This window comes from Perognathus longimembris, chromosome 4, assembly GCF_023159225.1.
Source record: "Perognathus longimembris pacificus isolate PPM17 chromosome 4, ASM2315922v1, whole genome shotgun sequence".
In the NCBI taxonomy this organism is placed as follows: Eukaryota; Metazoa; Chordata; class Mammalia; order Rodentia; family Heteromyidae; genus Perognathus; species Perognathus longimembris.
In genome coordinates this window covers 68,436,235-68,455,665 of record NC_063164.1, presented here as the reverse complement: position 1 = coordinate 68,455,665, position 19,431 = coordinate 68,436,235, and the positions used below count along the sequence as shown (strand labels likewise).

Genomic DNA, 19,431 nt, shown 5'->3' with positions numbered 1-19,431 from the left:
TTCTCAGCTGTGCTCTAAGGGTCGGGTGGCTATACCCGTATTCCTGAGCAAGCCCAAAACTACCAATGCCTTCTTGCATGGGACTTTACAGGACTCCTGCTAGTTGCCAAAATAAGGGGGTCACTCCACTTTGGAGTGAGCTGCCAAAATAGCATCAACATTAGCCTGAGTAGCAAGGAAAGAAGGCAAAAAGAAAATTATTCAGTCTAACTTTCTTTTCTTGAGGCGAAGGCGAAGCGGCTGAGTCGGTGCTTGGAGACCTCCCATGTTCCACCATGGTAGTCGTCGTCCAGGGCAAAGGGGTCAGCTGGCCTGACGTGGGAGCAATGGACCCAAGTGGCGATGCCGTCTACCTTGAGGGCGGTGGGAGTAGATGAAGGCCGGTCCGTTGTCCAACACAATGGTGGATGGGAAGCCATACCTGGGTAGGATTTCTTCCAGGATCTTCTTAGCCACTACATTCGCGGTCTCATGCTTTGTTGGATAGGCTTCAACCCATCCTGAAAAGGTGTCTACAAAAACTAAGGACACAATCTCAATAAGGACACAATCTCAGGTATACAAGCTTTCTTTCCTGAACAGGTGTACCAGCTTAAAATTTACTGCCAGTCAGGGCTTTGAGTAGATGCGGGGGTTGGGATTTTAAACTATCCTCTCATTTGACAACCTTACCCTTACTAACCACTATCACAGATGACTGGCAAGTTCCTGCCCAGTAGATAGACATGGGCATTAGAAAGGCATGCTTACGAACTATTCTTCTAGGACTTCCCAGCTTTGATTAACTTTTGAAAGGCCAAACAGGAGTGACTCTAGGATCTGACACCAGCTCTGCCATCCAAGCAGTGGCTTACTGCCTCTGGATGCTCTATCACTTTTGTCCCAGGAGGAGTGACTTTCCACTGGACTTGGACTCAGGGCCTGAGTGCTGTCCCTCAGCTCTCCAGCTCAAGACTAGCACCCTACCACTTTGAGCTCCATACAACACCATTCCCAGCACTCTGCTGGCTGATTAGAGACAAGTCTCTCACAGGGACCTTTCTCTGCCCGGGCTGGCTTCGAACTGCAGATTTCAGATCAGTGAGTCTTACAAGAGGCCACTTTACTCAAATTAAAGCAACAAGGTGGTCCACACAGAAGTAGTTTTTAAGCATGCTCTTACCTAGAACTTATTAAGGGCCAATGTTAGATCTTGACAAACTTGTCGGAATCACCTGTCCTCTGTGGGCCTGCTGGAAACTGTTACAAAAAACCTACAGAGAAACTGGAATGGCAATTAAACATTTTGGTAGCCATAATTCTCCTTTTCTCACTTTATAATAATCATTTAGGACAATTTTACTTCCAAATTTCTTATGAATGTATTCTTGATTTCCAAAGCCTTTTTACTAACCTCTGCTTTAACACTAACACTTTGGCTTTCATCTGCATTGGAAAAACTCTGAGGCTTAACTCAAATGACAATTTTTTCTTAATGCAAGAATTACAATTACAGAATTAGAAATACTTATCCATTCAGCTTTCCAATAAATTAGTGAGAAACATTGGCCCATTTTGCCATTTCTTCCCACATACAGAGTTAATGAGTTTACTTGTTTACTTCTATCCCCATTAGCTTAATATATAACCTTTAAAATCCAAATTTCTGACACTTAGCTTTGATTAAACATTTTTTAACTATAGTTCCTCTTTAAAACAATGCAATAATCCTTTAAAGCATTTGATAATGCCCAAACTTGATGACCATTTGAATTTAAACTTAAACTCACTCAATTTTACATCATGCTAACAGTCTTGAACATGTTCACACTCACACATGCACACACATACATATTCAAAAGATTTTAAAGCGCGCAAAATAAGCATCAACCGTACATTTTCCAGTGGCAAGAGGTATTTTGTCAATCTTACTCCTGCAACACCTAATATTTTAAGACAAAACCTTTAACAAATGATTCTAGCATTCTCCAGCCTCATTTTCCAGGGCTTGATAGTCTTAGTAAAACATTTTTAGGCTTAGTAAAACATTTTAGCACACCAAATAATTTTCTGCTTAAGAAGGCTGGGTGGGGGTCCCCCCAGAGTTCTTTTTGTGTACACTCACACTCTGTGAACCATCGCCTGTACATGTTATGCAGGTTTGACACAGAAGAGACTGTCAGACTTACAAACACAGAGACGATAGCGCTGCGCGGTGGGGTCACTCCCCGCCGCCTGCGGGTGGCTTGGGCTGGCCCTGTGTCTGCCGCTGTCAGTGGCTGCAGGTCAGGACTCGGGGCCGAGGCCTCCATGCCCTGGGCTGCCGGTGGCAGGACTGGGCGGGGGCCCTCCAGAGTGGAGGGCACCGCTGAAACATTTTCCTCAGAGTCCTCTTGTAACTGGGGTGGGGAGTATGGAGGGGGAAACATTTCCTCCTCCACTCTTCCTCCCTGGAGGACAGGGGGGCGCAATTTCTTCTCTTCCCTCTTGGTTTCTCTCTTGTCACCCCCGTGTCTTTTGAGTGAATATTGGGGTAGGGGAAGAAGTGGATGAGGGAGTCAGTAAGAAAGGCCGAACCCAAGCTGGAGTGTCCTTGTCAACTAGTTCCCTCCAGGTGTCTATATAAGGAATCTGGTCTAGATAGCCTGAACGAGGGGCGTCAATTAGGCTTTGTAAAGTCCTGATCTAACTATGTCAAAGCTCCCCTCAGGTGGCCAATTAGCTCGCTCACTGACTTCCTTAAGGGCCACACCTCGGTTCTGAGCTATCTCCTTGACCTCCCTCCAGTGAGCTAGGGTCAAATCTAGGGGGCTAGATGGAGGTCCCCAAGATAGAACGTTACCCATAGCTCTGATCAGATGTTTAGTTCAAAAGGCTACAAAAAAACAAACAATTATAACAATACAACACACAGGCCTGAGAACAAGAAAAGCTACGGGTTGGAGATCTCCCAAGTTGGCCCACAACCTCCTGCCAGGGTGCAGAAGGAGCGGACCCAAGTTGGCCCACAACCTCCTGCCAGCTAAACAGAAGGAGCAGACCCAAGTACAAGGTGGGCGGGTTGAGTCTCAGTTAGGAGGCCCTCCTGGTCAGTTCTGGCCAAAAACCGAACTGACTCGCGCCCTACAAGTATCCCCCTTCAAGCGTGGAGAGTCTCCCCAGGATTGCCGAGTAGGCGCATCCGCTTTGACAACCCCTTCAAGAACTAAGCAAAAGCAAAACAGACAAACAGACAAATTACAGGACAAGACAAATGAACAGCCACCGAGACTCAGACGTTCCGAAATGCAAAAGCAAGGCAAGGCTTTATTCAAGCAAGCTGCAACTCGGGCCTCGTCCTACCCACCCATACAGCAGAGGTTAGGAGGAAGCCTCGAGCGGCAATTACACAGGGCTTATAAAGGCAAAAAACAAAGTTACAGCCATCAGGTGTTCAAGCAAGACAAAAAACAAAGTTACAGCCATCCAGTGTTCAAGCAAGACAAAAAAACGTTACAGCAATCAGGTGTTCAAGCAAGCAAGACCTGGACACGAGTACAAATTGGATTGGCTCAGGGCTCAAGGCATTCTAGGGGTGGTTAGAGTTAAGCATTCCCAGTGGTTAGAGTTCTTGACCGGCTGGGCCCTAATCTCAGGTTCACGTGGTAAAGTGGGGTTCACGTGGTAAAGTGGGGCTTGACTTCAAAGTCTGGCACTTCAATGACCCCAGATGGGAAAGCCATGCTTCACTTTTCCAATCAAAATTGAGAGGTTAAATAACTTGCCCAAGGCTATATATAACTACTTGGTTAGATAAGTTGTATATTTGGGCCCACTCATGCTGACTGGAAATGCAACATTTTAAATGCAATGGGTTTCTACCTGTTCACTCTTCCCCTTGCTTTAAACACACACACTCTGGCACTTCCTGATTCAATGAAGAATTAGGAATATAATTTTTTTAGGAAGATGATATTTTTAAGTGTCAAATACTATGGAGCTAACGTAAATCAAAAATGTATTTGCTGGAATTTTGTCTAACAAACATTGCCGTGGCCTATCTGACAAACACGAGGACCGTGGCCTAAATAGCTGCAGGTGAAGATACTGCAGACACTTTCCAAAGCAAAACATCCATTAATGTAATCCATTCATTGCAATAAGAATTTGTCAGCTGGGTGCCAGCGTCTCACACCTGTAATCCTGCTAATCAGGAGGCTGACATAAGAGGATCATGGTTCAAAGCCAACCCTGAGTAGGAAAGTCTGAGAGACTCTTATCTCCAATTAACCACCAGAAAACCAGAAGTGGTGCTGTGGCTCCAAGTGGTAGAGTGCTAGCCTTGAGTAAAGAAGAGCTCAGCGACAGTGCCCAGGCCCTGAGATCAAGCCCCATGACCAAAAAATAAAAAGAATTTGTCTGAGACCAAATACACAATGTATCTAATCAAGTAGTTGTATGTAGCCTTGAGTGAATTGTTTAACCTCTCAGAGGTGAGCCCTAGTGTGTTCAACATTCTACCAACTGCCACATGTAATTGATGATGCATACCTCATATCATCCAGAGGTGCTATAAGAATTAAATGTCATCACATACAACGTGCCATTTAAAAGTACAGGATAGCCTTTGCAATTCTTACTCAATTATACACCAAGCCTGAACATGATAATGCCATTCTATGTGATACTGACAATGCTCAAGACTCAAATGGACTATCATTGTGATTCTATTCAGAAAAAATAAGGTTGATTTTAATAGTATTACTATTTGGGATACCTTAGTATATATTAGATTGAGTGTTCAGTAAAATGTTGCCACATGAATTAATGCAAGTTTCCTAGAGCACCAATTAACATAGTTTCAAATTTTCCAAACACATTCTACCAATGGACCTAAGGCCAAGCATGCTTTCTACTTTGGGGCAAATAAATTTAAATCTCCAAGGCCCATGTGAAAATAGAATGTTCTGCCTGATCCTGACATTGCCATCTTATAATTTCAAGACATTCATCTGTGCTGTTCTCTTAACTTTCCAGATTTTAGAAAAGACTTTCTGCAGCTGTTCTTGCAACTTTCATGAGAAAACAGCATCTTTTCTATCAAAGTAGTTTTGCTTCCTTTCTGTTAATCTTGAGAAAATGATTTTTCTGAAGAGTTCCTGCTTTGGCCAAATGACTTGGCTCTTGTTAATTACAGCTTAGTTACATACATCCTTTTCCTGAACAGTTTGATTAAGAGATCTATTAGAAGCTCCTTACATTTTCATTGCACTCTGTTAATTAAGCCACATCCTTTTGCAGATTGTGAACCTGAGCTCAACCAATGGGACCAGAGGGGCGGGGCCTGCTGGGTTAGGGATTTTTTTTTTAATTTTTATTATCAAACTGATGTACAGAGAGGTTACAGTTTCATATGTTAGGCATTGGATACATTTCTTGTACTGATTGTTACCTCATCCCTCATTCCTCCCTCCCCACTCCCCCTTTCCCTTTCCCTCCCATGAATTGTTCAGTTCATTTACACCAAACAGTTTTACAAGTATTGCTTTTGTAGTTGTTTCTTTTTTTACCCTGTGTCTCTCGATTTTGGTATTCCCTTTCAATTTCCTAGTTCTAATAACAGTATACATGGTTTCCAATGTAGTCAGATAAGATACTAAGATAGTGTAGGTACAACCACAGGAAGGGGATACAAGAAGATCATCAATAATAGAAGCTACAGTTACACATAGTACATTGAAAGTAGTTACAACAGTGATACAACAATCCAAAAAACAAAGGCAGCACATTCAAATAAATAAACAAGATCAGAGATGAAACAGGTAACATCACCACAGAAACAACCAAAATTCAGAACACAATAAGGGACTATTTTGCAAACCTTTATGCCAACAAATTTGAGAACTTGGAAGAAATGGATGATTTCCTAGAAAAAAATCATATCCCCAAACTCAACCATGAAAATTTAAACCTAAACAGATCCATATCCAGTATTGGGTTAGGGATTTTAAAAGGAGCAGCCTGCCTGCTCCCTGTACTTGCTTGCTCGCCAGAATTTTGGCTGATAGTGCACCTTTCTGCAGAAGTAAACTTTGCCATTCTGAGTTCCTTTTGAGTTGGTTTCCTTATTCCTACATAACACTCCAACTAACACCCTGAGCTATTTCTAACACTTTGACAGCCCTGCTTTTCAAAACATCTCCTGATGTGCCGGTTATACTTTGACTTGTCCAAAAGAAACAAGGTATGTTTGGTAAAAGCTCTTCCTTTTTCCATCCCCACCCCCTGCTCTACTTTGGTATAGGATGCAGTGCACTATATTTTGGAGAACTCGCTCTTCATTCTCCTGCTTCCAGTGAACTATGACTAAAATAAAAACAAGAAAGTAATTCACCACTGTATTAATTGTATTTAAACACAAATACACAAGTCTCAAGATGTTTACAGTGGAAAGAGGAGGTTTTAAAATTAGTTGAAGAAGGGCTGGGGATATGGCCTAGTGGCAAGAGTGCTTGCCTTGTATACATGAGGCCCTGGGTTCAATTCCCCAGCACCACATATACAGAAAATGGGCAGAAGTGGCGCTGTGGCTCAAGTGGCAGAGTGCTAGCCTTGAGCAAAAAGAAGCCAGGGACAGTGCTCAGGCCCTGAGTCCAAGCCCCAGGACTAGCCAGAAAAAAAAAAATTAGTTGAAGAAGATGGGGAGATGGGGGTATAAGAGTATAAATATATATATATATATATATATATATATATATATACATAAGTGATTTGCTCAAGCTGGACAAATCTGCAGGCCCTGCAGGAGAACCTGTGCATTCTTTAGCTATGTCCTCAGTCAGTGCATCCTCTGAAGGGAGGACTCTGTAAGGTTTTCCTCTGTCCTCTTTATTTCCTTCTTCATGAAGCTCTGGTGTATACTCCCCACCACCGGCTCCCCACCACCACTTAAGCCCAAGAGGCTCAAGACCCTCTTCATTCCATGTCTATTCCCAGATGTTCCTCTTTCTTTGTTGCCCTGCATGTAAGTTCCCTCTGCCCTTCAATGCTATTTAGTTTGGGAATCTATTCATTGTACGTCCACCACATGTGAGTTCTGTGTCAGGGAAGTTCTCCATTACAAGCACTAGGCAGATCTTCCAGTATATCTTAGTTACTCAGACCTCTAGAAACAAACATCTTTCTGGCTGCTGGTGGCTCATGCCTATAATTATAGTAGTTCTAGAGTTTGAGATCTGAGGATCACGGTTCAAAGCTAGCCTAGGCAGGAGAGTCCATGAGACTTTTATCATTAGTTAACCACCCAAAAAGCCAGATGTGGAGTTGTAGCTCAAGTGGTAGAGTGCTAGCCTTGAGCCAAAGAAGCTCACAGACAGTACCCAGGCCCTGAGCCCAAACCCCAGGGCCAGCATTTAAAATAACAACTCTCCCCCCTTCTTCCCCCCATCTCTCCCTCTCTCTCAAGCACACATAGACATACACACACAGACACACACATACCTCTTTCACACACATGCACAAACACATCAACTCCCCCTTCCCCTCCCCCCAGCCCCTTGGCCAGTCCTTCTTCTCCTGCTGCCCTCAGGGGAGCCAGCATTTGATGCCAAAGGGAGCTGACTTCTTATGGTTTCTGGAAAGGAAAACAAAAAACAAAAAAAATTGCTTAACTCACAGCTGAGTTAAGTTCCAACATCACCAGCCAACTGAGCTGGATGAAAGAATGTGGAGGAGGGGGGAGGCAGGGAGCGGGGGAGTGGCCACAAGATCACATTCACAGACCAATAGGAAGCCTGCAAATACCAGCGATTACGTGGTTGCTGTTTTCTTCAAGGTACTGCCTTGTCCTTCCTTGCCTGTGTCACTTTTTAGGGAGCACTGGGTAGTGACAACTAGTGGTGCCTTTTAAAATGACTCTTCAAGTTGCTCATAAAAGTGTATCCATTTCTTCTCACCATCTAGTGTCACTGACACAGCCAGGAAGATATGCCTCTAGTATTTCTTGGTCTGTGATACCTTCAACATCACCTTATATACCTCCAGGGATACAGTGACTTCACTTCCGGAGGCTCACTATTACCCAAGCCTTTCAATGGCCTCAGCCAGCTGTGTTTGCCCTAAGAATGTGACAGGTGGAACATGTTCTCTTCAGCTAACCACAGGCCACAGCACTCAAGCTGCCATGCGCCAAGCCACTTAGGGTGCCTATTTAAAATATAGGTTCATTTCTGTGTGTGTATGACTGAAGGTCTTTGGTGGTCTGTCCTATAATCATGCTTTATTCCTAAGTGTCCTGCCACTATTATGTCAGTTGAATGGCTAGGTTCCCACCAGCCTTCAGGTCTTTCCCTAGCCAATTCCTACTGTTTATCTAGGATCCTAATTCCACCAAAACCCTGTCTCTTGTTTCTCCTGTTTCTTGTTTGTCTTGTTATGCTACCCACACTGGTCTCCATCTCCTGACTGTAGGTGTACAACTTGTGTGAAAAATGTTTGAGGAACTGTTCATTTTTTTTTTGGTTAAACTATTTCTAAGAAATCTTGTACATTTCCTATACCCACCAGCAATGTATAAGAGCTCTGACTTCTCCCACATTTTGGTGGTTCACGCCTATAATCCTAGCTCTGAAGGAGGATGAGATCTGAGAATCACAACTCAGAGTCAACCCAAGCAGGAAAGTCCATGAGACTGTTACATACAATGAACCACCAAAAAGCCAGAAGTAGAGCTGTAGCTCAAGTAATAGAGCACCAGCATTGAGCAAAAAAACTCAGGGACAGTGCCTGGGCCTTGAATTCAAGCCTCAGTACCATCACCAAAATAAACAACAAAAAAGTGTTCCAAAAAGCTGATATAATATGACCCTAAATTTGTCTAGCCCTGGGGCTGGGGATACGGCCTAGTGGCAAGAGTGCTTGCCTCATATACATGAGGCCCTGGGTTCAATTCCCCAGCACCACATATACAGAAAATAGCCAGAAGTGGCACTGTGGCTCAAGTGGCAGAATGCTAGCCTTGAGCAAAAAGAAGCCAGGGACAGTGCTCAGGCCCTGAGTCCAAGCCCCAGGACTGGCCAAAAAATAAAAAAATAAAATTGTCTAGCCCTGATATTGGATCCTCACATGCCATTTCTTTTCTGTCTAGGCACTTCTTGGATGGAGGAACTCCTAGCATTCTAAAAGAGGACTAAAATAAAGACTCAAAGAACAGATAACACGGGTTACTCAGCTCGCAGGTGGCAGAGGCTCAGAGCTCGAATCTATGGCAAAGCTTGTGTCTCCTGCCAGGTTCCACTCTGCCAAAGCAAAGATGATGGCAGCAGAGCTATCTGCTGGGCACTCAAGTCCCTCATTCACTCCAGGCCCGGGCCTGAAAGATAGGCCAGGGCTCCATGGAACTGCACCTCAAAGACAGCATCCAGAGCGTGGGAGAAGAAAACCGAACCGTAAGGGAGGTGTGATTGCTTCTCACACTGAAGGGTCCCCAGTGGAAAAAGGAGCAGCTACTGAGTGGTCCACAAAAGCAGAAAGAAGACTAAAGTAGGCCAGAGGCAGAGGCCTGATTAGATTAATGGAAGAATTCTTTCAGAAGGGAAAGAGAGCGAGGTGAGAGGCCATGGGTGATCTCCAGGGCTGGGGAACATGGGCCCACAAGCATTATCAATAAGGCCCATCAAGTCATTCAAACACATAGTGGGACAGATGCTTCTACTATGCTTCTCAACAGCTGCCATGGCTGTGTGCCTGTACTGATCATTTTGTATGGCTACACATATTATAAATATCCAAATGGACACTGGCAGAAAAAAAAAAGGTTCCCTACTCCTGAATGAACAGGCATCTAGCATTCTACATAAATTCTCAGCTCTCTTCTAACTGAAATTGTCATTGTCAGTTCTGTTGTCCTATGGAGGCCTACCAGCTCCCCCATCCTGCCTCCTTCATCCTAACAGAGACGCCCAGAGAGCCTTGACCCTGCATGACCCCATCCTCTACCTGTCATCCTCTGTAGGCTTCAACCTAAGCTGGTGCTCTGACAAAGTTGTTAAAGCTACTGCTCAAAGCATTCAAAGATTAACCAAACCAGGAGCTGGTAGCTCACACCTGTAATCCTAGCTACTCAGGAAGCTGAGATCTAAGGATCATGGTTCGAAGCCATCCCAGGTAGGAAAGTCCTGGTGATACTTTTTTTTTTTTCCCAATCCTGGATCTTGAACTCAGGGCCTGAGCACTATCCCTGGCTTCTTTTTCTCAAGGCCAGCATTCTACCACTTGAGCCACAGCGCCACTTCTGGCCTTTCCTACATATGTAGTTCTGAGGAATCGAACTCAGGGCTTCAAGTATATGAGGCAAGCACTCTACCACTAGGCTACATTTCCAGCCCCTAGACTCTTATCTCCAATTATCTACTAGAAAACCGGAAGTAGCACTTTGGCCCAAAGTGGTAGAGTGTCAACCTTCAGTGAAAAAGCTCAGACACAGTACCCAGGCCCCTGAGTTCAAGCCCCCATTACAAAAAAAAAAAATCAACTAAGCTTCTTTAAAAACCTGTGGAAACTAACCCCAGCCCTAAGCCAGATTCCTAAACCCTTATGTGAACTCCTTAGTACACTCCCACACTACAAACATGCCTGGAGAAAGTATTTGCTATCTTGTTGCTCATCACAAGGACACTAAGGCCCTGAGGCATGGAGATTCCCTGCACATATGTTTTGTTTTGTTTTCAAATTTTTATTATCAAACTGATGTACAGAGAGGGTACAGTTTCATATGTTAGGCATTGGATACATTTCTTGTACTGTTTGTTACCTTGTCCCTCATACCTCCCTCCCTCCTCTCTCTTTCCCTTCCCCCCCCCCAGGTGTTCAGTTCATGTTCACCAAACAGTTTTGCAAGTATTGCTTTTGTAGTTGTTTCTCTTTTTTTAACCCTGTGTCTCTCAATTTTGGTATTCCCTTTCAATTTCCTACTTCTAATACCAGTATACACAGTTTTCAATATACTCAGATAAGATTACAGAGATAGTGTAGGTACAACCCCTGGAAGGTGATACAAGAACCTCATCAATAATAGAAGCTACAGATACAGATGGGACGTTGAAAGTAGTTACAACTGTGATATAACAATCGTTCCCATAACATGGTGTTCATTTCACTTAGTATCATCTTATGTGTTCATAAGGGTATAGCTATTGGGCTCTTGTGATGCTCTGCTATGACTTGCCTAAACCTGTACTAATTATTCCCAATAAGGGAGACCATAGAGTCCACTTGGGCTCCTTGGCGCAGGACAGAACTTCCTTAACAATGACCCAGAAAGGCTACAAATCAAAGAAAGGTTGGACAAATGGGACTGCATCAAACTGCAGAGCTTCTGCATGGCAAAGGACATAGCTCGCAAGATAAACAGAAAGCCCACAGAGTGGGAGAAGATCTTTACCGGCCATTCAACGGACAAAGGCCTCATCTCTAAAATATATGCAAAACTAAAAAAATTACCTTCTTCCAAAACAAAACCTCAAAGAACCATTAGCCCCCTCATCAAGTGGGCTAAAGACTTACAAAGAGACTTCGCTGATGAGGAAATGAGAATGGCCAAGAGACATATGAAAAAGTGCTCTACATCACTGGCCATAAAAGAAATGCAAATCAAAACAACATTGAGATTCCATCTCACCCCAGTAAGAATGTCATATATCAAGAAAACCAACAATAACAATTGTTGGAGGGGATGTGGCCAAAAGGGAACCCTACTTCATTGTTGGTGGGAATGTAAACTGGTTCAGCCACTCTGGCAAGCAGTATGGAGATTCCTCAGAAGGCTAAATATAGAACTCCCCTATGACCCAGCAGCCCCACTTTTGGGTATCTATCCAAAAGACCACAAACAAAATCACAGTAATGCCACCAGCACAACAATGTTCATCGCAGCACAATTTGTCATAGCGAGAATCTGGAACCAACCCAGATGCCCCTCAGTAGACGAATGGATCAGGAAAATGTGGTACATATACACAATGGAATTTTATGCCTCTATCAGAAAGAATGACATTGCCCCATTTGTAAGGAAATGGAAGGACTTGGAAAAAATTATACTAAGTGAAGTGCGCGTATGTTTTAGTCTAACACTACCACCCCACTTGCTGCCTTTTTTTTTTTTTTTTTTGGAATCTCAACTAGGCACATCTCAAGCTAGATTGGGACAGTTCCCTGAGGAAACTCTACTGCCTGCTTTTGGGGTGACTCCAGCTACAGATTCAGCCAAAGAGAACATCCTAAGACAGTTTGACCACATATCCCAGTTAAACAGAGTATATACAGATGACAAACTTTCAAGAGCTCAAAGTACAAAATATGTCTAAATTACATCTGTCACTCATGAACTCCTTGTCAGCACTTCAGAAACATCATTATGATGAGTGTCACCAAGCAGTAGGTAGGTATACAGAACTGCTAGCAAAAGGAAATATTCAGCTGCAAAGAATAAGTTCCTGAGAGGTAGGTGTCTTGGGGCCTGGGAGGATGCATTAGTGTGTATCTTAGTGAGCTGACTTGATGATACTCCTAGTGATCCACTCAGGAGAAAAGCTTCCAAGAGGGACCAGGAGGGAGCCAAATCAAGTACCAGGTCAAACCAAAGCATGCCCTATGTATAGGACGCTACCCAAGTCTATAAGGAAGCCGTTACAAACATCTCCATGCAATCACAGCCAAGGAATCAGCAAGAATCTGGGCCTTCTTGTGTCACACTCTCAAGGCCCTGGCTACGGTAAGGAGGGTCACTCTCCTATCACTATTATGGGATGGCTTAATGCTTTCTTCCAAAGAACATTACCTCCCAGCACGCCTTCTGTAGACTGAATTCCATATTATGGAAAGTTACTAGGACTCCAATATTGCTAATCTCTTCTGCTTAGTCTCCTCCTCTATTCTGGAGGTCAGGTCAATGGGCAAGCAAGGCAGGCCTTTCCTAACTGGTTGGAGAAATATCAGTGCTTCACTGTAGACCATGGGATGTGGTGAGAGCCCACTCCTCAGCATAGACAATGAGCAGTTTCACCTAGCATAAATGCTTAAGATTTCTCCTAGGGGAATGCAATACAAAGCAAATTTACACCTGAACCAGGCATAATTCATAAAAAATTAGTGGTGCACCTCATACTGTACCCCACATTCACCAGTGCCTCTGTCCTATAGGACAGTTTTCTGGGTGGCCTTAGACTCCCAGGAAGAATGACTGGATGTATAAGAAAATGGCACACTGTGATAAGGCGGGGGAGTGGCTGGCTGGAATAGCCTGGGCTCTCCTCCAGTAACTGCTCCTCAGAAACAGGACTTCCTGCAGCACGGTCTTTCCCGGTCTTTCAGACACAGTGCAAATAGGATATATGCAGCCAAGACTCCAGCTGCTCCAGGAAGCTCTCCTGAACCCTGAGGGGCAGTTCACAGTGAATCCCATGCTTTTCCTGTCTCTTGCCACCTATCTGTAACTAAAAAACCTGCTTTGTGCACCCTCTGTCTTGTGTGCATTCCATCTCACCAACTCAGAAGTAACCAGTGTGCAGAAAGCTGTGGCTCACTGTATGCAGGGACCACATATGTGTGCCAATGAAAAACACCCTCTGGCTCAAGAAGTGCTTAGAGCTGGATGCAGGTGGGTCACACCTATAACCCTTGCTACTCAACTCAGGATGCCAAGAACTGAGGATCACAGTTTTCAGCCAGCATGGGGAGGAAAGTCCATGAGATTCTTATCTCCAGTTAACCACCAGAAAACTGGTAGTGGATCTGTGGCTCAAGTGGCAGGAATGCTAACCTTGAGTACAAAGGCTCAGGGACAGTGGCAAGGTCCTGAGTTCAAGCCTCAAGACTTGCACACACACACACACACACACACACACACACACACACACACACACAGTCCTTGGATCAATACAGGCCCATTTCTTGGCTTTCTATTTATATATTTGTGTACTTAGCATCATGTATTTATCATTTATCGATTGATGCACTGGGGTTTGGATTCAGTGTCTCATTCTTGATAGGCAAGTGCTCTACCTCTTAAGTCATGACCATAGTCCTTTTTGCTGCATTTCTTAGTTAACATCTTGCACTTTTAGCCTAGAACTGGCCCCAGACTTCAATCTTCTGAAGTATCTAGGATTATAGATATGACCCCACTATACCCAGCTTCTAAGCTTTCTTCACACTGCTAACTTCAGTGCAATACAAAGAATCATGATTTTTAAAAACTACAGAAAAGCTTCCACTGGAAAATTGTCTTACTGGGTCATTGTCATCTCTTGGAAGTCCTGTACCTCAGAGAACTAATTATCAAAGCATTTATACACTCACCATGTTCCACTAACAGCAATCAACATGTTATTTAATTATCCAAAGTAATGTTAATTAGGACAAAAACAAATGAAAGACATAGTGCTTTAAAATTAAAGCTGAATATGCTGCAATCATATGTAAACAGCTCATTTATCAAAACTGTAAGATTAACTTTCTTAATTCTACTCTAAACGAACTCTATACCTGGGCTAAAAAATGTGAATGTGTGGATGAGTGGGTGAATGTGCCTTTGTGTACCTGTGTGTGCATGTGTAGTGTATTTGTATGTGTGTGTCTACCACTGAGCCACATCCCCAGCCTGAAATGAAGAGATTCAGTGTCCATTTTTCTGCTAACTGGCTAAAGACCCCAAAACAGTGGAAATCACCTCCAGAAATTCTGTAATTTCATCATGGTCTCCCATCACAACTCTTTTTTTCCCCTTTATTGTCAAAGTGAATTACAGAGGGGTTACAGTTTCATATGTAAGGCAGTGAGTGCATTTCTTGTTCAACTTGTTACCTCCGCCCTCATTTCCCCCTGCCTCCCCTTCGCCCTTTCCCTCCCCCGCCATGAGTTGTACAGTTGGTTTATACCAAACGGTTTTGTAAGTATTGCTTTTGGAATCGTTTGTCTTTCTATCCTTTGTCTCTCAATTTTGGTATTCCCTTTCCCTTTCCTACTTATAATACATGTATATACAGTATCCAGGGTATTAAGATCAGATACAGTGATAGCGGAGGTAAAACAATGGGAAGGGAATACAAGAGGACAAAAAGGGTAGGGCTTCATATGGCATGTTGAAAATAATTACAACAATGACATAACACTTGTTTCCATAATGTGGAGCTCATTTCACTTAGCATCATCTTATGTGTTCATAAGGGCATAGACACTGGGCTATTGTGATCTTCTGCTACAACTAGCCTAAACATGTACTAATTATTCCCTATGAGGAAAACCAAAGAGTCTTTGTTTCTTTGGCTCACTTTACTTAGTATAATTTTTTCCAAGACCTTCCATTTCCTTACAAATGGGGCAATGCCATTCTTTCTGATAAACATATAGAATTCCATTATGTATATGTACCACCTTTTCCTGATCCACTCATCTACTGAGGGGCATCTGGGTTGGTTCTATATTTTAGCAATGACAAACTGCCACCACAACTCTTAAATAGACACACTGTGGACAAATTCCAGTGTGCCCCCCATGGCAGATCTAGTGGCTGCAGGTGGTAACAGAGGGATGCTATTTCCCCAGTCTGTGGATTCGGGCCCTGACATGGGATTTGGATTGGACCATGACTTGTGAGCCAATTTGTGTCACTTCTCACCAGCCTCAAGAGCCAGCAGGTGCTTCACTGTGCTTTTCCATTGGCTGTAAGGATAGGCAACACTACTGAGCTGTCCTTTTTGGGTTTGGGGTATGGGTTTTCTTTTTGTGTGTGTGCTGAGATTTTGAACTCAGGGACTTCATTTCGTGCTTTCTGGGCAAATATTCAGTCACTTGAATAACTTCTCTAACTCTTTTTTTCTTTTATTTTCTTTTCAAATAAGGTCTTAAGCTTTTTGCTTGGGCTCCCTAGACAGCTATTTTCCTATATCTACTTCCTCAGTGGCTGGGATTATAAGCATGTGATACTATACCTAGCTTGCTTTTTGAGAAAGGGTCTTACTAACTTTTTTTTTTATCTGCAGTGCCCTTTCTGTCTCCCAACAGCTGAGATTACAGATATGAGTCACCATGCCCGGCCTGAATGAGAGCTGTTCTTCCAGCCCAAGTGCCACAGTGTTCAAGAAGATAGGAGGAGGAACTATAAGAAACTTGAAATGGTCATGAGAAATGACCTTTGGCTGCCATAAGCCACTGGCATTTTCAAATGTGTGTGTTATAATGCCTGAATCCACTAACATAACTTATCATCACCAATCAACCAGCATGTACAAAAACTTCACGTTCACTATCATGACATCCAATTTTAGATCCTTTGGGTCTCAAAAAATACATAGCAAATATATCTTTTCAAAGTGACATATTTGCTCAAAAGTTTTTCTTCAAGTTGCCTCCAATAATAGGTTGACTTGCTAACTAACCTGGGAAATATATCAGTACCCCTCCTTCTTAAAAATTACTACACTGTTAGAAGAGTCAAAAATACATAATGCATCTGGTATGAGCAGCAACATGAAACACTAGCTATTCATAGATAGCAAGAAGAGTCCTTCAGTGTGGGCTGCGATTCTCATTCAGAAATACAGGAAGAATAGAAGAGTGAGGGGGTAAAACTAACGGGTTAGGGCCACAAAGGGTAAAATAAGGAAAAAGATGGAAGTTCCATTAAAAAGAATACTTTGGGGCTGGTAATATGGCCTAGTGGCAACAGAGCTTGCCTCGTATACATTAAGCCCTGGGTTCAATTCCCCAGTACCACATATATGGAAAATTTCCAGAAGTGGCACTGTGGCTCAAGTGGCAGAGTGCTAGCCTTGAGCAAAAGGAAGCCAGGGACAGTGCTCAGGCCCTGAGTCCAAGGCCCAGGACTGGCAAAAAAAAAAAAAAGAATACTTTGCATTAACTATATATTCCATACTTGTAGAGGAATGAAGCTTGATTTCCCTACTCCAAATAGACCTCTAAGATCCCATTTGAAATTCAAGTTGTCATAGAAACCAGCAAAATTCTATATGGGATGTCATCAAAATGACGCCATCATTTGGTGCATACAGAAGAACTCTCTAACTCACTGTCTCCACTTTAAGTCACAAATTGTGAGTCTCATAATTTGATGCCAAAATAACTATTAAAAATCAAGACTCATGGGCTGGGGATATAGCCTAGTGGCAAGAGTGCCTGCCTCGGATACATGAGGCCCTAGGTTCGATTCCCCAGCACCACATATACAGAAAACGGCCAGAAGCGGCGCTGTGGCTCAAGTGGCAGAGTGCTAGCCTTGAGCGGGAAGAAGCCAGGGACAGTGCTCAGGCCCTGAGTCCAAGGCCCAGGACTGGCCAAAAAAAAAAAAAAAAATCAAGACTCATAACAGTGATATGCCTTCAGAAGTAGGCATTTTGCTTCCCAAGTGGGAGAAGATCGGTCAGCATGAGTGCGATCCACACTCCTGATGTCTCAAGCCAAGACATGAAATGTCATTTGTAGTATCACAGAAGCAGGCCCAGGCATGAGGGCATTGAGACAGACATTCTTATAGACATTGGCAATAGCTGTGCCCTGGGAAGCCACGAAAATCATGATGCAGACACTATTCAAAAAGACAACAGCAATACTATCTTAACTTTGAGAGCACCTGCCTTGCAAGTGTGAAGTCATGAGCTCAAACCCCATTAAGGAAAAAAATATGAATCAACCATTCATTGAGTGCTTCCTATTTAAAGTTTTATTTTCTATATTGACGCAATAGCCATTAAGGTAGAACCATTGTCATCTCCATTTTATATATAGGCCAACAGAAGTACAAAGGCTTTCTTTCGGTTGTCTTTTGGTAGGTAAAGGCAGAACTGGGATTTTGTACTAGGCAGTATGATCTTTTTCTTGGTCCTTTTATTTTCTGGCCTTTTTCTTTTTTGGTACTGGGGATTGAGTCCAGGACATTGCGCTTTCTAGGTAAGTGCTTTGCCACTAAATCAGCATAATCTTAACTTTTAGCCTCTAATTTTTCCTATTTCTCTGAGTCTCTTTTTCCTCCCAGTCCTGGGGCTTGAACTCAAGGCCTAGATACTTTCTCTGATCTTCTATTGCTCAAGGCTGTTGCTCTACCATGTAAGACACAACTCCAGTTGCAACATTTTTTGATGTCATTTATTGGAGATAAGAGTCTCACAGATTTTCCTGCTTTGGATTGTGATCCTGATATCTCAGCCTCCTAAGTAGGTAGGATTACAAACATGAGTCAATGGAACTGAGGTTGTCTGAGTATCTTAAGAGAACTGTGAACACGGATTGAGCAGCACTAATCTAAAAATTTTGAAATGTGCAATTCTCCAAAATATAAAACTTTGAGTGCCAACATGACATTGCAAGTGGAAAATTCTGCACTTGACCTCATATGAGTCAGTCTAAACACAAAGCAAAAGTACTGAATAAAATTACATTCAGAATAGAAAATAGCCTTAAAAAAAATACTCCAGGCACCAATGACTCAAGCCTATAATTCTAGCCACTCAAGAGGCTGAGATTTTAGGATTGAAGTTTGAAGCCACCCTGGGCAGAAAAGTTCTGGTGAGACTCTTATCTCCAATTAACCACCAAAAAGCTGAAATAGAACTGTGACTTTAGTGGTAGAAGCACTAGCCTTGAGGGGCGAAAAAAAAAAGAAAGAAAAAAAGAAGGTCAGGAACAGCACCCAGGTCCAGACTTCAAGCCCATGACTGACAATGAAAAAAATATATTTTCATAGATGATATTGTAATGTTTTTATTGAATATGATGATAATAAAAGATTACATATTCTGGGCACTGATGTCTTGCACCTGTAATTCTAGATATTTAGGAGACTGAGATCTGAGAATCAAGGTTTGAAGCCAGCCCACACAGACAAATCCAAGAGACTCTTATCTCCAACTACCGGCATAGAGCTGGAAGTAGAGATGTGGCCCAAGTGGTAGAGTTCCAACCTTGAGTGCAAAAACCAAGTGAGACCATCTCTGAGTTCAAGCCCCAGTACCAGCACAAAAATAAATAAGTTTAAGAAAGTTTACATGTTACTAGTGCTAAACTGTGAGCTAAACAACTGAGAAATAAATGACTCGACTATTGCCTATTACTGTAGTACACCAACTCAGATATAGATCATTGTATCTTTCCCCTAAAACATGACACAACTGAATGGCACTATAGCCTTAGTAGCCTGTCATTTGTATCATTGTGGTAGGCATCACTCTCTTAAAAATGACAAAACCAGAAATTTAAAAAAAAAAACAGAATTAACTTCTAAATTGCTGTTTTGGTTAAATTATTTGCAACTATCTAAAAACTTCTACTTTGTTAGAGCAGTAAGTATATTGTATTCTTCTCCCAATCCTACCCTACCTCCACAACTTCCCCTTTCATTCGTATAGACTAAGTTAGATGCCTTACTGAAAACAGGATATTATTTTTAAAAACGTGGTCTTCTAT

At 42.8% G+C, this 19,431-nt stretch overlaps 1 protein-coding gene and 1 long non-coding RNA gene across 3 annotated transcripts in view; one reads left to right on the top strand and one right to left on the bottom strand.

Annotated features, from left to right (window-relative positions):
• The window catches only part of Cacnb4 (calcium voltage-gated channel auxiliary subunit beta 4), a 276,637-nt gene that overhangs the window by 187,078 nt on the left and 70,128 nt on the right, over positions 1-19,431 (bottom strand). The gene's annotated exons all lie outside the window — the stretch shown is intronic.
• On the top strand, positions 13,864-17,233 carry LOC125350676. The gene is made up of 3 exons (XR_007210792.1): positions 13,864-13,878; positions 16,624-16,709; positions 17,174-17,233. It is a non-coding gene; the product is annotated as an uncharacterized LOC125350676 (long non-coding RNA).